Source organism: Drosophila albomicans, chromosome 2R, assembly GCF_009650485.2.
Source record: "Drosophila albomicans strain 15112-1751.03 chromosome 2R, ASM965048v2, whole genome shotgun sequence".
Taxonomy (NCBI): domain Eukaryota; kingdom Metazoa; phylum Arthropoda; class Insecta; order Diptera; family Drosophilidae; genus Drosophila; species Drosophila albomicans.
The window spans coordinates 13,225,724-13,252,587 of record NC_047631.2 but is presented as its reverse complement, the minus strand read 5'-3'; the positions used below and the strand labels follow the sequence as shown (position 1 = coordinate 13,252,587).

The 26,864-nt window shown below is 31.9% G+C and overlaps 1 long non-coding RNA gene across 2 annotated transcripts; it reads left to right on the top strand.

Annotated features, from left to right (window-relative positions):
- Positions 1–11,358: 11,358 nt before the first annotated feature.
- Positions 11,359–15,407, top strand: LOC117574319 (uncharacterized). Of its 2 annotated transcripts, none has more exons than XR_004572774.2 (2): positions 11,359–12,185; positions 15,190–15,407. It is a non-coding gene; the product is annotated as an uncharacterized LOC117574319 (long non-coding RNA). The 2 variants fall into 2 exon arrangements; XR_007955232.1 differs by lacking the exon at positions 11,359–12,185 and adding an exon at positions 14,772–15,125.
- The last annotated feature ends 11,457 nt before the right edge of the window (positions 15,408–26,864 follow it).

Sequence of the window (26,864 nt, the reverse complement as noted above, 5' to 3'; positions counted from 1 at the left end):
GTAAAATGAAATTATATTGTGGACTACTCCTCGTTATTGCCATTATTGGCAGCGCCTCAGCTGGAGGCATTAACAAAAAAGCACCGGGTGATATTAATGAATAAAAGCCTCTTTAACATCTCTAAAAATGACGCAATAGTGTGATTTCAATAAAATGCAAAATACGCAAATAAAAAAAAATATATTTTAAAAGCAATATTCAAAACCTTATTGTCAGAAATAACTAGTTCTCAAAAAAAAAAAATTGAGGTCGGAGATATCTCCTTCTGACCTATGAGTAGCGGGTATAACTACTTATATTATATTATTAAAAACACGAATACATTATTTCAGTTGAAGATTTTAAGTTCTTTAAAAGGAATCGATATTATTTGAATTTTCTCTTTAATCGCCATCTGAATGATTGTACAGCAATCGTAGTTTTTTCAATTCCAAAAATTATTTAATTACCGAATTTATTTGTTTTTAATTTCGTTGATATTGCGATATGAAATCATTGGTATATCTAATTAACTCGTTAATTTTTTGGAAAATTCATAGTTAATCTTTTTTTTTAATAATAAGCGCGATTTTTATTTAGGAAGTAAGCTTTCAAAACACCTTGATGAAAAGACAAAAAAGCGTTTTTCTTTAACCATGTTAAATCTGTAATTTAATTCGATACGCTCAAAATTCTTATATAAATAAATAAGTGTTTTTCTATAACCATGTTAAGTCTGCAATTTTATTCGATACGATCTGAATTCGTATATAAAAGTACTAAAATCCACAGAAATTCACATTCAATAAAATGAATTTATATTGTGGACTACTCCTCCTTATTGCCATTATTGGCACTGCATCAGTTAAATGGAAGAGAATGGCACCAGGTGATATTGAGGAATAAACACCTTTGTACAGAAATCCTTAAATAAATGTGTAAACAACAACTATTGTGGCCAAATAAACTTCATGTAAAAGATTGACTGTAAAATAAAAAATAAAATAAAATTATCCAAGAAAATAAAAAACGAAAAGAAAACTTTGTGACTTCTTTATGGCTGTTACACACATATACAATATTTTTAGTTCTTACAAAGTAATGAAATGCCTTTTCTCTCTGGATAAGCGGTATAGCTGCTTAGGTTACAAAACAAGAATACAACATTCCATGTGCTAATTATTATAATTGATCGCTATGAAAGATTCTTCATTTGGTACAGCAAGCGTAGTTTCTTCAACAATGTAATACAAATATGTAACACATAAAATTATCAATGTCAATCTGTACCTTAATTCGATTCCTATATAAACAACGCAACGACACTAAACTTTGTATACAATATTATTATATACAATATGATATTAAAGCCTCATTTAATATAATATTTGCAAATATGAATTGTTCAATTAATTCTATAAATTCTTTTTTCATTAATTGTGTATGGTAATGTAATTAGTTATTAATGTTGTTTTGAATTTATTCCTCTTTTTCTTTGTCAAATAGTTTATTTTCTTCAATTTTTAGCATCGAGACTTAGTCTTTTTCTGTAGTTTGGTATTTCAAAACACAAATTCATCTCAAAAAAAGTAAATTGTTTCGAATTTAGCTGATTAAACATGTAAGTAAGTAAGTAATCAATCTGCAAATTTATATTGACATATTGCGGATCTCAGCAATTTGTGCGTATTAAACCGATTTGCATAGTCTTTGAAATCGATACTCGACTGGTAACAACAGTCTTGGCCAATGTGGAACAACAATCCGTGGGGATTGAACGATTAGAGTGAGCAATCGAATCAAGTACGAGTACGCATATAATCTGGAAAAACAACCTAATGGATTGGCAAAGTGCGCGCGATAAGCAAGCCATAGATAAGAGCCTAAAGAGCCCAAATGCGTTTTGCCTTTTGTTATTTTTATTATTGTTTTTTTTTTTTGCTTTCGTTTTTGCATTAATAACATGTTTGGCAAACAAAATATCGAAGCGGTTGTCGGATTTGCAACCTGAACCCAACCCAGGGAGATATTTAATTCCACCCCAAATAGGCACAGCTGCCTGCAGTCAATTTGAATAAATCCACTTTTCAAGGTCAGTGGGTAAAACAAGTTGCGAAATTTAAGTGCACCCCGATTGCTGAAAACAAAACATGATTCTGTACTGAGTGTAGTAGGCATTCAAATGCCCTGGAAAAAAGCTTTTTGATAAAGTCAACTTAAGTTGAAGCTGAAAATAAGTTAGGGTATCGAAAGCGACTTAATTCTAATTACGTTACACAACCAACTTTTATTCAATAAGCAATACAAAAAAAATTATTGAAAAAAAAATTGATTTCTTAAAATTGTTAAAAATACGAAGCGTATAAAATTCACAATTTAATGCGATGCGCTTTCGATTCCTATAAAAAGATTTCAGAAACCTTAGAATGTGTATTCAGTAAAATGAAATTCTTTTGTGGACTACTCCTCGTTATTGCCATTATTGGCACTGCCTCAGCTGGATGCTTCACTGAAAAAGCACCGGCTGATATTAATGAATAAAAACCTCTTTATAGATTTAAAAATGACACAATAGTGTGCTTTCAATAAATGCGTATTTAAAAATAAAAAAATATATTTTAAAAGCAGTATTCAAAATCTTATTGTCAGAAATAACTAGTTCTCAAAAAAAAAAAATAAATAAATAAATAAAATGGAGGTCGGAGATATTTCTTTCTTATTATTAAAAACAAGAATACATAATTTCAGTATAAGATTTTACGTTCTTTAAAAGGAATCGATATTAATTGAAGTTTCTCTTTACTCGACATCTAAATGATTGTACAGCAATCGTAGTTTTTTCAATTCCGAAAATTATTTAATTACCGAATTTATTTGTTTATAATTTCGATGATATTGTGATTTGAAAGTCATTGGTATATCTAATTAACTTGTTATTTCCTTGTAAAATTCATAGTTTAACTTTTTTTTAATAAAAAATGAGATATTTTGGACGAAGTAAGCTATCAAAGTACCTTGATGAAATAGACAAAAAAAAAGAAAGGTTTTTCTTTAACCTTGCTAAATCTGTAATTTAATTTGATAATGTAATTTAATTCGATAATTGTGTCTTGTTGAAAGACACAAAAAAAGGGGTTTTTCTTTAACCATGTTTAATATGTAATTTAGTTCGATGTGCTCTGAATTCGTATATAAAAGTAAGAAAAACCTCGGAATTCACATTCAGTAAAATTAAATTATTGTGTGGACTACTCCTCGTTATTGCCATTATTGGCACTGCGTCAGCTGGAGGCAACATCTTACAAGCACCGAGTGATATTAAAGAATAAAAACGTCTTTAAAGATATCTAAAAATTACACAATAGTGTGCTTTCAATAAAATGCGTATTTTAAAATGAAGAAATGTATATTTTAAAAGCAATAATAAAAATCCTATTTTGAGAATCAACTAGTACTAAAAAAAAAATAAAAATAATAATGAATTTCAATTTCAAAACAATCTTATGATAGCAATTTCAACTTCCTTGCCTGGTAAATCTAAGTGTAATCGTATTTGGTCTACCCTATGCGTATTTTAAAGGGTATCGAAAGCAACCCCGCACAAACAGGACACATGGGGTTGCGATTGTTTTGTTGCTGTTGCTTAGCTTCTTCTAGCGGAAATGGTCAAAAGAATGACATGTGGCCAAGCCATGCTGGCAAAATTTGCATACGCATATTGGCATTGGCAAATTGCAGAAGGGGGAGAGGAGTAGAGACAGCAACAGGAGCAGCAGCAGCCACAGGATTTACCCATTGCTGTCAGCTGCTGGTCATGCGTAAGCAACGCACGCGTCGAGCTAAAAAGCTGAATGGCAACTGTACTCACGACACGGATGAGGATGTGGATGTGGTGATGCCTAAGGACTAAGGACTAAGCATTGCCACTAAGGGTTGGCACTGCACACACTCGAATAATTTGTCTGTTCATATAACTTGCAATGAGCGTAACTTTTGCTGGGCGCACTCAAATATTTATGGCAAATTTTGCTGGGGCACTAAATTAAAATTCAATAAATCATCATTTGCTTTTTTCCCTCATGCACTCTCGCTATCTCTTATTATCCGATTCTCTCTTTCTCTGCGTGTCGCTTGGCTGCTTGGGAAAAGTTGATCGAAATTTCATTAGTGTCTGCGTTTTTGTTTAAGTTTGCCATTTAGTTTTGCAATTATCTCTATGCAATTTGCCGCCATGCTGTGTGCTGTGTGTCCTTCGGCTCCACAAAACTTCAGCTGCAACAGAGAAAGTTTCAATGTGCAATTTTTCCGCTTGTTTACCACGTTCAAATTTCCGATAACATTTTTTTCCCATTTTTATCGCAGTTTTAGAGAATAGTAAAACTAAGGTCAAAGCAGTTTGGTAGTGAGAAATCTTACAATCCGAAATAAGTGGTTCAATTATCAGTAATTAATAAAATATAAACAAATTATTGTAAAGCCTTATAAAAACATAAACAAACAAATACTTAATTTTTGCATAAATAAATAAATAATAAATAAAATACTTTGTAATTAATTTTTAGTTTCTTGATTCATATTAATATATTTATATAACAGAATGAAATTAATAATTAATCAAGCAAAAAAAAAACATTGTATTTTAATACAATAAAATAAAGTCGCTTCGTTTTTGAGAACGTAAAACGTAGCTGATATGTTGTATTCTTGATTTGTAACCTAAGCAGCTATACCGTTTATCCAGAGAAAAAAGGCATTTCATAACTTTGCAAGAACTAAAAATATACATATATGTATGTAACAGCCATAAGGAAGTCACAAAGTTTTCCTTTTTTTTTTTTATTTTCTTGGATAAAGACTAATTTTATTATATTTTTTATTTTACAGTCGATCTTTACATGAACTTTATTTTGCCACAATAGTTGTTTTTTACACATTTATTTAAGGATTTCTGTATAAAGGTGTTTATTCCTCAATATTACCTGGTGCCATTCCCTTCCATTTAACTGATGCAGTGCCAATAATGGCAATAAGGAGGAGTAGTCCACAATATAAATTCATTTTACTGAATGTAAATTCTGTGGATTTTGCTTACTTTTATAAACGACTTTAGAGTGAATCGAAATAAATTGCATACTTAACATGGTTAAAGAAAAACACTTATTTGTTTATATAAGAATTCTGAGAGTATCGAATTAAATTACAGATTTAACATGGTTAAAGAAAAACACTTTTTTGTGTTTTACATCAATGTGTTTTGATAGCTTACTTTCTCAAGACAAATCACGTTTTTTATTAAAAAAAAATTTAACTATGAATTTTGTAAAAAATTAACGAGTTAATTAGATATACCAATGACTTCAAATCACAATATCAACGAAATTAAAAACAAATAAATTCGGTAATAAAATAATTTTCGGATTTGAAAAACTACGATTTAGATGTCGATTAAAGAGAAACTTCAAATAATATCGATTCCTTTTAAAGAACGTAAATTCTTCAAATTAAATGATGTATTCTCGTTTTGTTGCTAAGTAGTTACACCCGCTACTCATAGGTCAGAAGAAGATATCCCTGACCTCAATTTTTTATTTAAGAACAAGTTATTTCTGACAATAAGATTTTGAAAGCAATATGCTTTTAAAACATATATATTTTTTTTTAAATACGCATTTTATTGAAAGCACACTATTGTGTCATTTTTAGATATGTTAAACAGACTTTTATTCATTAATATCACCCGGTGCTTTTTTGTCACCGCTTCCAGCTGAGGCGATGCCAATAATGGCAATAATAAGGAGAAGTCCACAATACAATTTCATTTTACTGAATATACAGTCTAAGGTTTGTGAAATCTTTTTATAGGAATCGAAAGCGCATCGTATTAAATTATGAATTTTGTTCGCCTCGATTTTTGCACAGTTATATAAATATATGCATAACGACAGACTTTGTATTTGACATTTGACTAAATCGATCTAATACGCACTAATTGAGATCCGCAATATGTCAATATGAATATGCAGATTGATGGCAAATTAAGAAGAAATGGAATGATGCTGTACATTTTTTACTTACTTGATTAACCAGGTAAATTCCGATCGATTTTCTTTTTTTCAAGATTAATTTCTTTTTTGTAATAGCTAACTACAGAAAAAGACTAAGTCTCGTGCTAAAAATTGAAGAAATAAAGTATTTGACAAAGAACAAGTAAGAAAGCTACAGTCGAGTGTGCTCGACTGTGAGATACCCGCTACCCATTTTGAATAAAAGCAAAAGCAAAAGGTATTATTTTTAAAATATATGTATATCTGGCTTTAAACTTACGCTTTTTATTCGGTTTGATTTGCGGGGGCGGAAGTGGGCGTGGTAAAAATTTGAAACAAACTTGATCTGCGTGCAAACATAACAAATGCTGTCGAAAAAAATTATAGCTCTATCTTGTATAGTCTCTGAGATCCAGTGTTTCATACGGACAGACGGACAGACGGACATGGCTAGATCGTCTCGACTGTTGATGCTGATCAAGAATATATATAGCTTAAAGGGCCGGAGATGCCTCCTTCTACCTGTTACATACATTTCCTGCCGGCACAAAGTTATAATACCCTTCTACCCTATGGGTAGCGGGTATAAAAATTACAAAATAAATTTGTTTCTAGTAAAGATTAGACAAATGATATGAAAAAATAACTCTTAAGATTAAGAATTTTACGTGTATACAAATTAATCCAAAATATTTAAAAAGACTAGTTGCAAATAAGTTTCAATCCAACATGCATAATGTTTATATATATATATTATATAAAGTACAGCTGGTTAACATATTTGATTTTTAATCTCAATAAATGGCCGCTATATAAAATTAAATTATCTACAGATTAGGGTTTATTACTATTTAATCCGCTAAAAAAATTATTTATGATATTTATGTAATATTCATAATTAAATTGTACATGCATTCAAATCTTATATACTAATAAACTGAAAAATTTTAAACAATCTAATTTTGATAAAGTAATCTATTTTGGCATGCAATTTTTCACGCATTTCAATCATGCTATTAGTTAATAGACTGTGTAAATCAAAGATAATATGCTAAGTTATTTAAAATGTATAACAAATTCACAAGGCTTAGAAAATCAAAAAATAATGCTATTATAATTTAAATGAATAACCTATTCATAACTTAATGCGTTAAGCATAAAAACTATATAAGAAATATGAAATCCCGGCATTGTATGTATGTATATTCTACTACTACTACGACTACTTTTCATAATTGGAGCTGCCGTGGCAGGAACGAGTGGTCACTTAGCCCCCGCCGATATTCTTGACTAAGTAGATCCACGAATGGAATCGTAGCATATCAACTTTGTTATATGCAAATATGGGAATATCGAAATAAAAAATTCTATAAAAATGTCCGTTATTCGATTTTTTTGATTTGCGGGGGCGGAAGTGAGCGTGGCAAAATTTGAAACAAACTTGATCTGCGTGCAAACATAACAAATGCTGTTGAAAAATTATAGCTCTATCTTTTATAGTCTCTGGGATCCAGTGTTTCATACGGACAGACGGACATGGCTAGAACGTCTCGGCTATTGATGCTGATCAAGAATATATATACTATATAGGGTCGGAGATTCCTCCTTCTACCTGTTACATACATTTCCTGCCAGCACAAAGTTATAATACCCTTCTACCCTATGGGTAGCGGGTATAATAAACTGCTGCCAGCATTTATTATTCATCCATTTATAAACTGTACTACTGACAACTCATTAGAATAATTAAAATAGATTTAACTTACAATTAATAGGGTTAGCGAATAGTGTGAGAAATCGCAATTCTGCAGTATAAAATTATTTCGAATACATAATTTAGTTGAATGTAATGTAGCTTTAATCTGTGATGAGCTGCAATTTATGGCGTGGCGAACTCAAACTCAATTTTTGGTGGCTGCTAATTAATTTTTGCGTGTCACCAACGACTCTGACGACTTGCAGCTAATTGTTATTGTTTTAACTACCGGCAAGCGACTTCCTCACCCCGGCCTCGCCTATATACTTTATACCTATGAGGTCTCTCAATTTTCGATAGCAGTTTTGTGGTTTCAAATTTGCCAGGAACTAACCGCAGCAGCATCGAGGCCATTGAACGTGCAACGTGTGTGCAGCAAGGCGAAAATTTGCGCTATAAACATAAAAATTAACGACTGCCACAAGTTGTAAAAGACAAAAGCGAGAGCGAGACTATTTCCCCTCTCCTCACTGCCTTTTCTGGACAACATTAAAATCTGTTTTTATGATGCGACCACACCTCCCAAATTGTGGCGATGTGCCGAGCGAGAGTTGGTTGATTAAAAATCAACAGGAAACCTCCAAATGACCGGAAGTTGTGTGGCATTAGTATTAGTACACACACACACACACACATACATATACATATATATATTTGTGAATGTGTGTGTAAGTGCAACTCAATCTATGAGGCTGAATGCTTCACTGGCTTCCTTAGTTCCTTTAACGGAATAAGCGGATTACAGTCGCTTCGCTGCGACAATTGCCGAAAAAAAAGAAATACAAAAAAAAAAAAAATATGTATGCCACAAGGATTGCCGCAGGATTGTTGGCAGCAGGCGTAGGGATGCCGTCGCTGGCCGGGATAAAATAAAGTGGCTGAATGACAGCGCGATTAACTCGCTGTAAGCCATAAACGTTGCAAGTGCAATGCTCCAGCTTCAGCTTCAGACCGCACTAATTTTGTATGCATGAGCTGGAATGAAGAGCAATGAGAAAAAAATGTAAGTGTCGGAAGGGGAAAACGCCTTAACGTTCATAATGTGCTGCTCCTCTTTATACTCGCTCTGTGAAGGAGGCACTTAAAAAATCAAGCCAACGCAACCGACCGTACTCCCCAGACACTGGCAACATTTTAATCCATATTTCTTGCCGCCGCCTGGCAGACAATTTCCAAGATAATAGCATTTTTCCCTCCTTTTTTGGATATTGTTCGTCGCAAGTGAGGATTACGATTACCATGCGGCACAAAGTTATACGAACACAGCATCTCTCTGGATGCAGAATGCAAAATGCAGCTAGAGACGCCGAGACAAGTTATTGCAATAGTCGACATCGCTTCGCTTGCCATCAGCAATTCACGCGATCTAAGCAATGATGTGGCACAAAAAAAAAATATATATTCGATTGACAATAAATTGGAACATTTTCTTGTACAATGGTAGCTTATCTTGTTAGTAATCCACTCAATTACATAATTTATTTATTTATTGTACAACAACAACCTTTTTGCTATCAAATACCTATTCCAAAATATCCTTAATCACAACTTTTAACTTAAATTTGGTAATTTAACTTTTAATTTTGTAATCCTCATAATTAATATTGTAATGCTAAAGTTGCAAACAGTTGGGTTCAAATGCTCAGTTATTAACAAATTATGTTTATAAACTATCACACAAAACAAAAAAAAAAAAAACAAGTATGAAAAATACAGTCGAATGTGCTCGACTGTGAGATACCCGCTTCCCATTTTTAATTAAAGCAAAACATAGCGGAATTTTTCTAAAAATATACCAAATTAATAGATTACAAAATACTAAAAATACATCGAAGTTGGTATATCAATTTTCTATCACATTCAAAATATATTATATCAAAAGCAGCTAAGACTAGACTGCTGCTGCCATTTTTTACTACACACAATTATTTCTTGATTTCCACAATATAGAACCAAATTTTCAGGAATCGTATGTACCACAAATTTAGTCTTAGCTTTAAAATTACGATTGGTATTCGATTTTTATACCCGCTACCCATAGGGTAGAAGGGTATTATAACTTTGTGCCGGCAGGAAATGTATGTAACAGGTAGAAGGAGGCATCTCCGACCCTATAAAGTATATATATTCTTGATCAGCGTCAACAGCCGAGACGATATCCATGTCCGTCTGTCCGTCTGTGTGTCTGTCCGTCTGTCCGTATGAACACCTAGATCTCAGAGACTATAAGAGATAGAGCTATAATTTTTTTCGACAGCATTTGTTATGTTTGCACGCAGATCAAGTTTGTTTCAAATTTTTGCCACGCCCCTTCCGCCCCAGCAAATAAAAAAAACGAATAACAAGCGTAATTTTAAAGCTAGAGCTACGAATTTTGGTATATATAGTAACAACTATAGTAGTTATGAAAAATTTGGTTGCGATCATATAAAAATTGTCGAAGTTATTAAAGAAATACTTTTGTATGGGCAAAAACGCCTACTTACTAGGGGTCTTAGTTGCTTTGGCTGACAATCTGGTATATTGTGCCGTCTATGGTATATTTTGAGTCTGGTACTATATCGATATACCAAATATACCATTTAGTATATTTTTAGTATTTTTGTACTATATTCGGTATATTTTGAGAAAAATACCGCAAAATACATTTCTTTTATTCAAAATGGGTAGCGGGTATCTCACAGTCGAGTACACTCGACTGTAGCTTTCTTACTTGTTATACCCGCTACCCATAGGGTAGAAGGGTATTATAACTTTGTGCCGGCAGGAAATGTATGTAACAGGTAGAAGGAGGCATCTCCGACCCTATAAAGTATATATATTCTTGATCAGCGTCAACAGCCGAGACGATATAGCCATGTCCGTCTGTCCGTTTGTCCGTCCGGATCACGTATGAACACCTAGATCTCAGAGACTATAAGAGATAGAGCTATAATTTTTTTTCGACAGCATTTGTTATGTTTGCACGCAGATCAAGTTTGTTTCAAATTTTTGCCACGCCCACTTCCGCCCCCGCAAATCAAAAAAATCGAATAACAAGCGTAATTATAAAGCTAGAATTGCGAATTTTGGTATATATAATAACTACTATAGTAGTTATGATTCCTGAAAATTTGGTTGCGATCAGATAAAAATTGTCGAAGTTATTAAAGAAATACTTTTGTATGGGCAAAACGCCTACTTACTAGGGGTCTAATTTGCTTTGGCCGACAATCTGGTATATTGTGCCGTCTATGGTATATTTTGAATGCGGTACTATATCGATATACCAAATATACCATTTGGTATATTTTTTTAATATTTTTAGTATATTTGGTATATTTTTTATAATAATACCCCAAAATATATTTTTAGTATTTTTGTAGTATAATTGGTATGTTTTGAGAATAATACCGCAAAATACCGCAAAATATATTGCTTTTATTCAAAATGGGTAGCGGGTATCTCACAGTCGAGCATACTCGACTGTAGCTTTCTTACTTGTTTTTGACTTGCTGGCGTGTCAGAAATCGTTAAATCGGAACATGCGAATAGAAATCTGGTTTAAATTAAAACATTTTTTAATAACACATGTTCAATTAATATTTGAAAATTACAAAATAAATTTTTTCTAGTAAGGATTATACACATGTTATAAACAATAACTCTTAAGATTAAGAATTTTACGTGTATAAAAATTAATCGAATATATTTAAAAATTCTCGTTGCAACTAAGTTTCAATCCGACATACAAAGTATATATAAAGCACAGCTAGTTATTGATTTGTAATATCAATAAATGTCCGCTATAGAACAAAATGTCAGTAAATACTACAAATATACTCATAAGTTAAGTACATATGTCAACATATCAACCAGTCCTATGCATAGTGATATCTCTCTTTTGTTGAATAAAATTCCAACTGACGTGGTGCTTAAATTGCTTTAAATATTATTGTAATCGGGCATCAATTTATATTCTAAATAAAGGAGGAATGGTATTTCAAAGTTTAAACATATAAAAAACCTACATGTAGTAAACAAATATATTAGGAAAATTAAAGCATGTCAAGTTATTTTAACCAGTCGTAATTGAATTCGTTTAGCTTTTTATATACGTATGTATGTACGTAGTACATGCACATATATAAAGGAGCAGCAGAACACCACTTTAAATATTAAGCAAAATGAACTTTACGTGGGGACTACTTTTGATTATTGGCGCTGCCTTGGCAGGAAATCCATTGGACGAGTGGCTGGCACCAAGTGACATCCAAGAATGAGATGAATAATAAAAAAAATTTTAAAAATATGTAAATCTCAAAATATACAACTTAAAGAACATTACATTAACTGTATTTTATTTAATAATAATACAATTAAGAAAGATACCCGCTACCATTTTGAATAAAAGCTAAAAAGCGTGGTATTAATTTTACAATTTTCTACATTAATATACTGCTTATGATTAACCACATCGAGGTCGTAATTCGACTCGTTTAGGTTTTAACATACAAATGTAGTATATGCTTATATAGAAGAGCCGCAGAACACAACTTTAAATATTAAGCAAGATGAACTTTGCTTGGGGACTACTTTTGATTATTGGCGCTGCCTTGGCAGGAACAACCGCCAATTGGATAGCACCAAGTGGCATTAAAGAATGAAAATAAATAATAGAAAATAATACTAATTCATTGTTATACCATAGACGGCACAATATACCAGATTGTCAGCCAAAGCAACTCAGACCCCTAGTAAGTAGGCGTTTTTGCCCATACAAAAGTATTTTTTAATAACTTTGACAGCTCTAGCTTTAAAATTACACTTGTTATTCAATTTTTTTGATTTGCGGGGGCGGAAGTGGGCGTGGCAAAAATTTGAAACAAACTTGATCTGCGTGCAAACATAACAAATGCTGTCGAAAAACAATTATAGCTCTTTTAAGTAAATGCACTAAATTCAACTATTTTAAGATATTGTGTTCTGGACTCTATTCTGAAACTTCTGCAGATATCAACTAAGATTAATTAAAATTCGGAATATTTTTCTATAGTATTTTATGAATGTCTAGCAATAAGTCTCTACTTTCATGCCGTTGTGTACTGCCCTCTACATACATACTTGTACATATATACGAGTATATACATTTTCTTGTTATATAATATATTATACAATATATTATATAATATATATATATATTCAAGAATGAGTCGCATAACTAATGGAAGTAAAATACAAATTTGTTAAATGCAAATAGGAGTATATCAAAATAAAAAGATCATAACATTTTTTTTGTTTTTTTGATTTCGATTTTTTCAACGTCCACTAGTCAAAACACCCGAATAGCCTGCGTAATTTTAAGACTTGAGTAGATTTTTTGTAACTTTATAGTTATCTGTCTATAATTGCTTCTTAAATGTTCTAATACATGGATGAATCTCGAATTTGGCTTTGTTGAAAGTATTTTGTATTACTCGTAATATTATAATTATTCCCTCTACCCATAGGGTAAAAGGGTATTGTAACTTTGAGCCGGCAGGAAATGTACTTAACAGACAAATGGGGGCACCGTCGACCCCATAAAGTATATATGGTATATTCTTGATCAGCGTCAACAGCCGAGACGATCTAGACATGTCCGTTTGTCTGTCCGTCCGTCTGTTCGTATCAACATCTAGATCTCAGAGACTATAAAAGATTGATTTTTTAACAGCGTTTGTTATGTTGCGCGCAAGTCAAGTTTGAATTAAAGTTTTGTCACGTCCACTTCCGACCCCGCAAATCGACAAAAATCGAATAACTCGAATTTTGGTACATATAATAATTCCTATAGGTCTTTGTGATTCCTGATTTGGTTGCGATCAGATAAAAATTATCAAAGTTATTACAGAAATACTTTTGTATGGGCAAAAACACCTACTTACTAATGGTCTTAATTGCTTTGGCTGACAATCTGGTATATTTGGCACTCTATAGTATATTTTGAGTGTAGTACCACCACCAATATACCAAATAACCAATTTGACATATTTTTTATTATTTTCGTGGTATATTATTGTGGTATATTTTGAGAATGGCACCGTATTATTTTGCTTTAGTCAAAATGGGTAGCAGGTATCTCACAGTCGTGTACACTAGACAGTCGTATAAGACTAGACTGCAGCTGACATTTTTTACTACACACAATTATTTCTTAAATAATTTCCACATTATATGGTCGGAACCAAATTTTCAGGAATCGTAAATTGGTATTCGATTTTTTTTTAACTTCTTGTGTCAGAAATCTTTATCTTTTATAGTCTCCGAAATCTATATTTGTATTTATTCGGACGGACAGACAGACAGACCGACAGACGGATAGAGGACATGGCTTTATCGTTTTGACTCCTGACGCTGATCAAGAATATGTGTATATTCTTTATTTTACAAACTTTATTAATGTTCGTATTTTAGTTCAAAGAAACTATGAATGGGAACATGTGAATAGGAATCTGGTTTAAAACATTTTTTAATAACACATGTTCAATTAATATTTGAAAATTACAAAATTAATTTTTTCCTATTAATGATTATACAAATGTTATAAAAAATAACTCTTAAGATTAAGAATTTTACGTGTATAAAAATTAATCGAATATATTTAAAAATTCTCGTTGCAACTAAGTTTCAATCCGACATACAAAGTATATATAAAGCACAGCTAGTTATTGATTTGTAATATCAATAAATGTCCGCTATAGAACAAAATGTCAGTAAATACTACAAATATACTCATAAGTTAAGTACATATGTCAACATATCAACCAGTCCTATGCATAGTGATATCTCTCTTTTGTTGAATAAAATTCCAACTGACGTGGTGCTTAAATTGCTTTAAATATTATTGAAATCGGGCATCAATTTATATTCTAAATAAAGGAGGAATAATATTTCAAAGTTTAAACATCTAAAAAACCTACATGTAGTAAACGATTATATTAGGAAAATTAAAACATGTCAAGTCATTTTAACCAGTCTTAATTGAATTCGTTTAGCTTGTTATATACGTATGTACGTAGTACATGCACATATATAAAGGAGCAGCAGAACACCACTTGAAATATTAAGCAAAATGAACTTTACGTGGGGACTACTTTTGATTATTGGCGCTGCATTGGCAGGAAATAAAGTGGACAAGTTTATGGCACCAAGTGATATCCAAGAATGAGATGAATAATAAAAAAATAAATGTATATACATATTAAAAATATGTAAATCTCAAATTATACACCTTACAGAACATTACATTAACTGTATTTTATTTAATAATAATACAAGTAAGAAAGATACCCGCTACCATTTTGAATAAAAGCTAAAAAGCGTGGTATTAATTTTACAATTTTCTACATTAATATAACCACATCGAGGTCGTAATTCGACTCGTTTAGGTTTTAACATACGAATGTAGTATGTGCTTATATAGAAGAGCCGCAGAACACAACTTTAAATATTAAGCAAGATGAACTTTACTTGGGGACTACTTTTGATTATTGGCGCTGCCTTGGCAGGAACAACCGCCAATTGGATAGCACCAAGTGACATTAAAGAATGATTGTTATATATATAAAATGAATAGTTTCCAAAATAAAGAGCCTACAAAACATTACATTAATTGTTTTTGAAAAACGTGAACGTAACAATATGAATATAAAAATACATTACTCATTTTCTTTTAAGTAAAAGCACTAAATTTAACTCTTTTATTTTTATTGTGTTCTGGACTCTATTGTGAAACTTCTGCAGATATCAACTAAGATTAATTAAAATTCGGAATGTATAGTATTTTATGAATGTCTAGCAATAAGTCTCCACTTTCATGCCGTTGTGTACTGCCCTCTACATACATACTTGTACATATATACGAGTACATACATTTTCTTATTATATAATATATCGACAAGAAAAGATGTTTCAAAGAATAAAAGAATGCTAATGTAAATTGAAAAACTAGCCGTATGTAATTCATAATTTCATTCGCCAAAGTATATAAGAGACCCGAAATCGGGACTTTGTATATACAGCAAAATGAACTTCTCTTGGGGACTACTTTTGATGATTGGAGCTGCAGTGGCAGGAGTTAATTGGGATTACGATTTGGCCCCCGGTGATATTCAAGAATGAGTCGCATAACTAATGGCAGTCTAATATAAATTTGTTAAATACAAATATGAGTATATCGAAATAAACAGATCATACAATTTTTTTTATTTTTTTGTGCTTTAGATTTTTCTAACGTCCACTAGTCGAAACACCAGAATAGCCTGCGTAATTTTAAGACTTGAGTAGATTATTAATAAGTTTATAGTTATCTGTCTATAACTGTTTCTTAAATGTTCTAATACATGGATGAATCTCGAATTTGGCTTTGTTAAAAGTATTTTGTATTACTCGTAATATTATAATTTTTCCCTCTACTCATAGCGTAAAAGGGTATTGTAACTTTGGGCCGGCAGGAAATGTACTTAACAGACAAAAGGGGGCATCGTCGACCCCATAAAGTATATATTATATATTCTTGATCAGCGTCAACAGCCGAGACGATCTAGACATGTCCGTTTGTCTGTCCGTCCGTCTGTTCGTATCAACATCTAGATCTCAGAGACTATAAGAGATTGATTTTTTAACAGCGTTTGTTATGTTGCGCGCAAATCAAGTTTGTTTCAAAATTTTGCCACGCCCACTTCCGACCCCGCAAATCGACAAAAATCGAATAACAATCTCGAATTTTGGTATATACAATAATACCTATAGGTCTTTGTGCTTCCTGATTTGGTTGCGATCAGATAAAAATTGTCGAAATTATTACAGAAATACTTTTGTATTGTTGTACCACATCAATATACCAAATAACCCATTTGACATATTTTTTATTATTTTTGTGGTATATTATTGTGGTATATTTTGAGAATGGCACCGTAATATTTTGCTATAGTCAAAATGGGTAGCGGGTATCTCACAGTCATGTACACTCGACTGTAGCTTTCTTACTTGTTTTGGTTTATTTCAGTATTATTTCGGTATATTCATTTTGGTATACTTTAGGAATAATATTGCATTGCTTTCCGAGTATCTCACAGTCAAGCACCATCCATGTCTACATATATACATACATAAATTTCCTTGTTATGTAATATTCCAACAATTAAGAACGCTACATTCGTTTTACAAATGAAAAGTTGCTTCAAAATAAATGAATGCTAATGTAAATTGAATGACTAAATGACATCGAAGATGGTATAGCAATTTTAGATCTCATTCAAAATATATTATAGAGTACAAAATATGCCAATATGTTAACCAAAGCAGCTAAGACTAGACTAGAGCTGCCATTTTTTACTACACACAATAATTTCTTAAATAATTTCCACAATATATAGTCGGAACCAAATTTTCAAGAATAGTAAAGACTTTTGTTATGATTGTATGTACCACAAATTTAGTCTTAGCTTCAAAATCACGATTGGTATTCGATTTTTTTCAACTTGCGGGCGTGTCAGAAATCTTTCTTTTATGGTCTCCGAAATCTATATTTGTATTTATTCGGACGGACAGACAGACAGACCAACAGACGGATAGAGGACATGGCTTTATCGTTTTGGCTCCTGACGCTGATCAAGAATATATGTATATACTTTATTTTACAAACTTTATTAATGTTCTTATTTTAGTTTATTTTATTTTATTTTAGTTTTAGTGAATAGGAATCTGGTTGAAAACTTTTTTTAATATCACATGTTCAATTAATATTTTAAAATTACAAAATAAATTTTTTCTAGTTAAAATTATACAAATGTTATAAAAAATAACTCTTAAAAATAATTTGAATACATTTAAAAATACTAGTTGCAACTAAGTTTCAATCCAACATACTATACATAATATATATACATATGTATATAAAATTCAGCTAGTTATTTTATTTTCAATCTCAGTAATAAAATAATTTCCGTAATTGAAAAAAACTACGATTACTGTACAATCATTTAGATGTCGATTAAAGAGAAACTTCAAATAATATCGATTCCTTTTAAAGAACGTAAATTCTTCAACTGAAATGATGTATTCTTGAGTTTAATAATATAAGTAGTTATACCCGCTACTCATAGGTCAGAAGGAGATATCTCCGACCTCAATTTTTTTTTTAAGAACAAGTTATTTCTGACAATACGATTTTGAATATTGCTTTTAAAATATATATATATTTTTTTTTAAATACGCATTTTATTGAAAGCACACTATTGTGACATTTTTAGATATGTTAAAGAGGGTTTTATTCATTAATATCACCCGGTGCTTTTTTGTCACCGCTTCCAGCTGAGGCGATGCCAATAATGGCAATAATAAGGAGAAGTCCGCAATACAATTTCATTTTACTCGCTTATTTTAGTTTATTTTATTTTATTTTAGTTTTAGTGAATAGGAATATACAGTCTAAGGTTTGTGAAATCTTTTTATAGGAATCGAAAGCGCATCGTACTAAATTATGAATTTTGTTCGCCTCGTATTTTGCACAGTTATATAAATATATGCATTACGTTATACTTCTAATTTGATATTGGACTAAATCGATCTAATACGCACTAATTTCTGATATATTGCGGATATCAATATGAATATGCAGATTGATGGCAAATTAAGAAGAAATGGAATGATGCTGTACATTTTTTACTTACTTGATTAACCAGGTAAATTCCGATCGATTTTCTTTTTTTCAAGATGAATTTCTTTTTTGTAATAGATAACTACAGAAATAGACTAAGTCTCGTGCTAAAAATTTAAGAAATAAAGTATTTGCCAAAGAACAAGTAAGAAAGGTACAGTCGAGTGTGCTCGACTGTGAGATACCCGCTACCCATTTTGAATAAAAGCAAAAGCAAAACGGTATTATTTTCAAAATATATGAATATCTGGCTTTAAAATTACGCTTGTTATTCGATTTGATTGCAAACATAACAAATGCTGTCGAAAAAAATTATAGCTCTATCTCTTATAGTCTCTGAGATCCAGTGTTTCATACGGACAGACGGACATGGCTAGATCGTCTCGACTGTTGATGCTGATCAAGAATATATGTATATAGTTTATAGAGCCGGAGATGCCTCCTTCTACCTGTTACATACATTTCCTGTCGGCACAAAGTTATAATATAATATTACCCTATGGGCAGCGGCTATAAAAATTACAAAATAAATTTGTTTCTAGTAAAGATTAGAAAAATTATATGAAAAAATAACTCTTAAGATTAAGAATTTTACGTGTATACAAATTAATAAAAAATATTTAAAAATACTAGTTGCAAATAAGTTTCAATCCAACATGCATAATATTTACATATAGTATATATTATATAAAGTACAGCTGGTTAACATATTTGATTTTTAATCTTTATAAATGTCCGCTATATAAAATTAAATTAACTACAGATAAAGGTTTATTACTATTTAATCCGCTAAATAAATTATTGATGATATTTATGTAATATTCATAATTAAATTGTACATGCATTCAAATCTTATATACTAATAAACTGAAAAATTAAAAAAAAAACAATCTAATTTCGCTAAGGTAATCTATTTTGGCATGCAATTTTTCACGCATTTCATTATTATTATATTAGTTAATAGACTGTGTAAATCAAATATAATATGCTAATTTATTTAAAATGTATAACAAATTCACAAGCCTTAGAAAAACAAATAAATTCTATTATAAATTGTATGAATAACCATATCGAACTTTATAACTTCATAACTTTATGCGTTATGCTGAAGAAAGTATAGAAGAAATGCAAAATCCCGGCATTGTATATGCAGCAATACTTCGCTTGGGGACAACATTTCATAATTGGAGCTGCCGTGGCAGGAACGAAGGATCACTTAGCCCCCGCTGATATTCTTGAATAAGTAGATACACTAATGGAATCGTATCAACTTTGTTACATGCAAATATGAGAATATCGAAATAAAAAATTCTACAAAAATGCCTTACTGTTTTTTTTATTATTGAGCTAAAAATATATTATTCATTTACTTTTTGAATAAATACTCTAAATTCCATCACTTAAAGACTTTGTGCTTGTGGTAATTAAAGAAACTTTTACCTTTTATAGCTAAGAATTAAAATTCAGAATGTTTTTCTTAATTTTTGATGTGCTGCTAACTGTCCAAACATATTGAAAGTACATCGATTAAAATTGTGTTCTCAATTAATTTTGCCGCTTCATTTTTGCTTGCACATTTTCACGCATATCAGCCTTAACACTAGGTAAGAGATTGTGTAAATCAACTATAATACGCTATGTTATATAAAATATTGAAACTGGATCTTTATCTGTTAGAAAAAAAGTTGTCATGTAAGAAATTGCAATACAATATATAGTAAATTATGTAAATATTTCTAAACGATTGCATGTGTCGATTCCAAAACGGTCACTTTGCTTAATTAATCGTGGTGTGGTGCATGTCTTCCTCCAACTCTCTCAAAATTCTTCAGGTTAATGCAATATAAATACGTCATTAACTCAAACCCTTTTGCTGACTCAAAATGCCAAAATACAGCGGGGGGAGGTGTGGACACGATTTTCGGACTAAGTTGAAGTGCCGGAAGCGAGAATTTCAATTAATTTTCAGTCTATGAAATAGGCAGCGGTTTCGCAATGGATTGGCATTTGATTGGTGTGAGGCACTTTCATTGAATATGCAACACTTGGCAACAGCTCACAGTAGTCGACCTCTCTGTATGTCTGTCCGACTGATTGAAAATGCGCCGTGTGATATGAAACAAAGTAGCCAAGTTAATGCCGTTGCCTGTCGAAACTTTGTCAGCGTTATGATAGCTGTACAATGAACTCGAATGTCAAAAAGAGGTGCAGTGCAGTAGAGGGGGCCGCAAAAGCTGATGTGGCTACGAATTTTGGTGAACTGGCCCACAACAAAGGCCGCGCCATAGCGGCGGCACGTAGCAAAACTTTTTGAAAACAAGATAAGCAGATTTACTTAAAGTTTTTCGCCCCAAAGTCGAGAATTCCCGACGTGCCACTCGCTGTCTGTGGTCTGCTCTCTGCGACGCCAATAGATGCCGTGCACCACGTCACAGATAGCGACAAGTTGCAAGCTGCAAAGTGGGCGTGGTGAAATCTGCAGCATTGTGCACTGGCAATAAGCCATTGCCGTCGTTGTCGCCACCACGCCCTGCTTCGTGTACATTTGATAATTAGAACTGCAACTGATTAGCAGCGACACCTCCAAGTTCCCTAGAAATGCATTCGCCTGGCCAAAATAACAAGCGAACGCAACACGTAAATGCAATCAACCCATGCAATAACGTATAGCGATATCGAAGCCTCTATCGAACCTGTCACAGTCGCGAGCAAAATTGTATTAAGGGGATCTTGGTTGGGCATGAACTCGAAAAGGGAACTCGGTGCTTGTTTCAAGTGGATTAATCAGAGCAATTGCGAGTGACGTTGTCTGCCTGGCTTCAGTTTCTGTTTTCCCCACGTTGGCACGTATCAGTTGCAAGCATTTCATGTGGTTTTAAAATCGACGTTCGTAAATCGAACAAAGACACTTTATACTCATTCCAAATATGATATAATAGTGCATTAAACATTATTGACAGAACTACTTATTTATTATTATCGCGAACATGAACAAACTGCCAGTAAATACTACAAATATACTCATAAGTTAAGTACATATATCAACATAGCAACCAGTCCTATGCATAGTCATATCTTTCTTTTGTTGAATAATATTCCAACTGACGTGGTGCTTAAATTGCTTTAAATATTATTTCAATCGGGCATCAATTTATATACTTAATAAAGGAGGAATGGTATTTCAAAGTTTAAACATCTAAAAAACCTACATGTAGTAAACAAATATATTAGAAAAATTAAAGCATGTCAGTTATTTTAACCAGTCGTAATTGAATTCGTTTAGCTTTTTATATACGTATGTATGTATGTAGTACATGCATATATAGAGGACCAGTAGAACACCACTTGAAATATTAAGCAAAATGAACTTTACGTGGGGACTACTTTTGATTATTGGCGCTGCATTGGCAGGAACAGCATTGGAGGCGTGGATGGCACCAAGTGACATCCAAGAATGAGATGAATAATAAGAAAAAAATTGTAAAAATATGTAAATCTCAAAATATACATCTTACAGAACATTACATTAACTGTATTATATTTAATAATAATACAAGTAAGAAAGATACCCGCTACCATTTTGAATAAAAGCTAAAAAACGTTGTATAAATTTTAAAATTTTCTACATTAATATACCGCTTATAATCAACGTCGTAATTCGATTCGTTTAGCTTTTAACATACGAATGTAGTATATGCTTATATAGAAGAGCCGCAGAACACATCTTTAAATATTAAGCAAGATGAACTTTACTTGGGGACTACTTTTGATTATTGGCGCTGCCTTGGCAGGAACAACTGCCAATTGGATAGCACCAAGTGACATTAAAGAATGAAAATAAATAATACAAAATAATGCTAATTCATTGTTATATATATAAAATGAATAGTTTGCAAAATAAAGAGCCTACAAAACATTATATTAATTGTATTATTATTTTTTAAAAACGTGAACATAACAATATAAATATAAATTTAAAAAAAAACGCATTTCTTATTTTCTTTTAAGTAATTGCACTAAATTCAACTCTTTTATTTTTATTGTGTTCTGGACTCTATTCTGAAACTTCTGCAGATATCAACTAAGATTAATTAAAATTGGGAATGTTTTTCTATAGTATTTCATGAATGTCTAGCAATAAGTCTCCACTTTCATGCATTATTTTTGCTATTCTGATAACGGTTGTTCTTGTGGTTGTTCATATAGTTTGTTCTCTATGTTATATTTTTGGTTTATTCAGTATTATTGTCGTATATTCATTTTGGTATATTTTAAGAACAATACTGCCCTCTACATACATAGATATATACGAGTACATACATTTTCTTGTTATATAATATATCGACAAGAAAAGATGTTTCAAAATGAAAGAATCCTAATGTAAATTGAATGACTAGCCGTATCTAATTCATAACTTAATTCGTCAAACCGTGAAAAAGTATATAAGACACGCGAAATGGCGGCTATGTACATTCAGCAAAATGAACTTTTCTTGGGGACTACTTTTGATGATTGGAGCTGCAGTGGCAGGAGTTAATTATAATTACGATTTGGCCCCCGGTGATATTCAAGAATGAGTCGCATAACTAATGACAGTCTAATACAAATTTGTTAAATACAAATATGAGTATATCGAAATAAACAGATCATACAATTTTTTTATTTTTTTTGCTTTAGATTTTTCTAACGTCCACTAGTCAAAACACCCGAATAGCCTGCGTAATTTTAAGACTTGAGTAGATTTTTTGTAACTTTATAGTTATCTGTTTCTTGAATGCTCTAATACATGGATGAATCTCAAATTTGGCTTTGTTGAAAGTATTTTGTATTACTCGTAATATTATAATTTTTCCCTCTACCCATAGGGTAAAAGGGTATTGTAACTTTGTGCCGGCAGGAAATGTACTTAACAGACAAAAGGGGGCATCGTCGACCCCATAAAGTATATATTATATATTCTTGATCAGCGTCAACAGCCGAGACGATCTAGCCATGTCCGTTTGTCTGTCTGTCCGTCTGTCCGTATGAACACCTAGATCTCAGAGACTATAAGAGATTGTTTTTTTAACAGCGTTTGTTATGTTGCGCGCAAATCAAGTTTGTTTCAAAGTTTTGCCACGCCCACTTCCGACCCGCAAATCGACAAAAGTCGAATAACAATCTCAAATTTTGGTATATACAATAATACCTATAGATCTTTGTGATTCCTGATTTGGTTACGATCAGATAAAAATTTTTTTTTTCGTTTAATTTTTTATTTACAATCTGTCTTAAGACAATAAGAAAATTTTATGACTAATATTTACATAACAGGAATAGCAGATTTCCAGTGAAACCTGCTATTAAATATAACATCTTGTTTAATTAAAATTTACCTATCAGGGAGATCAAGAATGTGAAATCTTTTAAGTCTTCTAACAGTTGAGCTATTGTCTAAAAGAGCTAGGGCTAAATTATTTTCATGATTGTGAAGTCTGTCTGTGTATTTTTTACTATATTTCTTAATCTCTTCTTTTATAGTTGGAATATTTAAATCTCTGTGAATATTTGCATTGGTTACATAAAATGGAGCGTTAACAATTTGTCGCAATGTTTTTGATTGGTAGCGCTGAAGTATTTCAATATTTGAATTGCTAGTTGTTCCCCAGAGCTGAACAGCGTATGTCCAAACAGGCTTCAAAATGGCTTTGTAGAGGAGAATTTTGTTTTCCAAAGTAACCGCTGATTTTCTACTTAGTAACCAGGACATTTTCAGTGTTTTTATTTTAAGTTGTTGACATTTCGCTTTTAAGTGCGGTTTCCATGTTAGTCTGCGGTCGAGGTGCATGCCAAGATACTTCACACAGGTATCTTCTGGAATTGCTGAGCCGTATAGTGTTACATTTGGGCATCTTCCTGGTCTTAGTGCAAAAGTTATTTGGACAGACTTCAGGGAATTTATTTTAATTTTCCAGCGAAGAAACCAGGCTTCAATCAGACTGAGCTCACTTTGCAACAGCTGAGATGCTTCGTCTCGAGAAGAGCTTGTTGCCAGAATGGCTGTATCTGCCGTGTATAGAGTGTAGAGGACTGGTCCCAGTACACTCCCTTGAGGAACGCCTGCGTTTATGAGAAATAGTGTTGACGTATCATTTCTCTGCTGAACGTAGAAGCATCTTTTCGACAAGTAGGATCTCTTCTTACTTGTTGTCCGCTTCGTATAACGTTGAATTTAAGAAGAAAGCAACAATTCGCTTTATTATTGCGCTTTAGCTTTAACTTTTAAGTAATTATGATCTACACAGCGAAACATACATTGTTATTAACAAATTTTTGTTCTATTTGGCTTCTATTTACATTTGTATGATTTCTTGAAAATGGTTATAGTTGTAAAACTGTAATGTATGAAATGAAATAAATCTTATTTATAACCAAACTTACTGATCTAACAACGCAAAAAAAAATAGAAAAGTAAAAGGCCTTCAGTCGATATGCATGTAATTGAATTAATGAATATAAAAAAATTAATCATAACAAATTCCTTATTTCATTCGATGTGCAATCCATTTGTTTACTATATAAACCACGCAAAAACTTTAGACTTTATATTCAGTAAAATGAAATTCTATTGTGGTCTAATTCTCCTTGTTAGCATTATTTGCTATTACGATTATATATATCTTAAAGCACCAGCTGATGTTAAAGAATAAAAATGAATACAAATACTTGATGTATTTAACTTCAAACTAAATTGAAGAAAATAATAAAATCAGTTATATCAAACCTTGAGTTTTATTTTATTTGATTCCGATTTTTATATAAAAACACAAGCTGTGGAATTAGTAAAATAAGTAAAAATACTTTTTAGGACTACTTCTTATTATTGTCATTATCTTAGCTGGGGTTTATCAGCAAAAATAACGTGCTCAAGAATAATAACCTCTATAAGGCTATCCCCAGATATATATATATATATCCTATATTTTAAATTGAGAGCTATATCCCAATATAGCTCTCAATTTAAAATATAGGATATATATGTAGCTTTCGTTAAATATTAGTTTTTTTGCAAAGATCAAACTTATATTATAAAGCATGAATGCATTTTTCGGAATTTGGTTGATATGGAAACTAAGTTTGCAATTGTTTTAGATTATTTCTTTAGTATAGCAATTTTGTAAACAACTGTTATTCTCCCGCATTTGATTTGTTTTCATTTATTTACAATTCTAAAAAAGCAACTCTAGTTTTGTTTTCGAACATTTTGAAAATAATACGTTTTATTTATATTATTCTAAAATTTCATTTTTCAACAGATTAACTGATTTTAAAGTAGTTTTTGTTTAATAAACAATCTCATACAATTAAACTTAGTAAAATTCTGATAAATTTAGTCTGATTAAACTTTCCACAGAGGTTTCCAGGCAAACATTACAATCATTTAAACTTGATAAATGAGATAAGTGCTTCGCTATTATCATTATATTTACAGCCCAACTTTTCGGTCAGCTTTTCAATTGACAGAATAGAAGTATCCAAGTGCAATTCAAGATAAGACAAGCCGAATTAATTGCACTGATAAGATGGAGAAAGATGGCAAATCGAACTACAACTTCAGCTGCAGAGGAAATTGCTATCTTATCAAGGGCCATTCCACGAGTTGATAAGTGAAGTCATGTCTCTGAAAAATACACGTCATCGATTGGAGTCCGCCATGATTCTACAGTTTTATCGCGAATTGCACACGGCTTTGCTAGACAGTTCCGGATGTGTGGAAAGTCCATGTTTTGTGAATCCATCTTGTCGTCTGACTAAGACGAAGACTCAACTTTACGTAATAATGCACACTTGGGGTCTTATCGCAGAGCTCTCGCTCTCTCTCTTTTTTTCCTCTCTATCTCTGTCTATATTCCAGCTGTGGCTATTCGCTGACGTGTTTCAATCGCATACTACGTCGAAGCGCAGTTTTCTTATCATCAATGCGAATGCAATAAACATTTTTGTTGAAATAAAATTATAGAACAGCATCACACAAATATTTGTGAAAACCTTCGAAAGTCTCCAGTTTTATTGTTATACCCGCTACCCATAGGGTAGAAGGCTATTATAACTTTGTGCCGGCAGGAAATGTATGTAACAGGTAGAAGGAGGCATCTCCGACCCTATAAAGTATATATATTCTTGATCAGCGTCAACAGCCGAGACGATCTAGCCATGTCCGTCTGTCCGTCTGTGTGTCTGCCCGTCCGTCCGTATGAACACCTAGATCTCAGAGACTATAAGAGATAGAGCTATAATTTTTTTTCGACAGCATTTGTTATATTTGCACGCAGATCAAGTTTATTTCAAATTTTTGCCACGCCCACTTAATTGTAAAGCTAGAATTGGTATATACAATAATAACTATAGTATTTATGATTCCTG